This window comes from Echinops telfairi, unplaced genomic scaffold (genome assembly GCF_000313985.2).
Source record: "Echinops telfairi isolate 266 unplaced genomic scaffold, ASM31398v2 ScPeMD7_60;HRSCAF=208, whole genome shotgun sequence".
Lineage (NCBI taxonomy): Eukaryota > Metazoa > Chordata > Mammalia > Afrosoricida > Tenrecidae > Echinops > Echinops telfairi.
The window spans coordinates 35,376,792-35,378,105 of NW_022103958.1; the positions used below are offsets into that span (position 1 = coordinate 35,376,792).

The window sequence follows — 1,314 nt, forward strand, 5'->3', positions numbered from 1 at the left end:
CTCATAACATCTTTAAAAATAAACCTCTTCCCCTGCCCCATTTATTGAGATCCCACTAACTGGGATGTTTTCATTCCTTCTGACTCCTGCATCTTTTTTATTCCTCTTTTTCATTTTTCCTTCATCATGCTTATCATTTATCCTAGCATTGTCCCTGCTTTCTTGTTTGCTTCAGTGGCCTTCCTCTTAGCCTCCCCTGTTTCTCTCATGATTCTCTTCTTTGGTCCAGTTGTACATTCCAATGCTTCTAACACCCAGTGGTTTCTTCCTCTGCCACCTAACTTTTTCAAAGCACAAGCTACTTCCCAACCCACCTGACTGCATCCTTTCCTCCACTGGCTCCTTTCTTTCTCCTGTGTTCTCTCTCTCTCTCTCTCTCTCTCTCTCTCTCTCTCTCTCCCCACACCACCTCCACCCAGTCTTAGCCTGCTCACACCCCTGCCTCAACACTAATTGCTCCTCCGGTCTTTTTTGTTGCTTCACCACCCAACACTTGTCCCCGTTCCCCTCTGACTCCAGCTCTGTCCCGCTTCCAATTCTCGCCTAACAATCGCTTCACTCTCACTTCCCAGGCGCTTCCTCCTGTTCTAACTGCAGTCTCGCTGGTCTCTCTGCCCTACTCTCTCTCCCTGGCTCGCTCCTGCCTTTGCCTCCCGCTTTCCCCTCCTTCTTCTTCCCCTGGCCTTCCCCCTCCCTCCCAGCTTCCCTGCCTGGCTCGCTGCCTCCCTCGCCTCTTGTCTCATCTTGCTTGTGTTGTCTGGGAGGGGAGCCCTGCCTCCTCTCCCTCTCTTAGATCAATGCCCTGGCCACTCACTTTCTGATGTTGCACGACGGGAAATGCTTTGAATACTTACGACATGGCCGCTCACACTGATTGCCAAGATTGACAGCACTAACCATCGCCTTCACTTGTTTCAGGGGGGAAGCCCCTAGTCACCCCGCTCCGCGCGCACCTCCTGGCACCCCCGCGGCAAACTTCTGCCAGGCAGCGCTCCCCCGGCCGGAGCGGGACACCCCCGCAGACTTGAGTTAACGGGTTGCGCTGGCCGCGGCGCTGGGGGTTTCTGATCCCCTGCTCTCTGCGCTGCCCTAATTGACCTAGCCTGGACTCCCTTTTATTTTATTTTATTTTTATTTGTCTCTTTCCCGGTTTCTTTAATGCCATTTACTCCCTCGGCGCAGCGCACAAGGAGCCCTTCCGTGCGGTACCATCCTGGAGCCCGCCCAGGTAACCGAGACGCAGCGAGCCATCTCCACAGCCAGGGCAGCCGAGCGGGAGCGCGACCCACGCGGGAGCTACCTGTTGGGGAGCCG

The 1,314-nt window shown here is 54.8% G+C and overlaps 1 protein-coding gene across 1 annotated transcript in view; it reads left to right on the top strand.

Moving 5' to 3' along the window:
* Positions 1-1,203: 1,203 nt before the first annotated feature.
* Positions 1,204-1,314, top strand: part of SOX6 (SRY-box transcription factor 6) — a 655,298-nt gene continuing 655,187 nt past the window's right edge. Inside the window, exon 1 of the mRNA XM_045290980.1 lies at positions 1,204-1,228. The gene's annotated coding sequence lies outside the window, so the exon portion shown is untranslated. The remainder of the gene's footprint in view (positions 1,229-1,314) is intronic.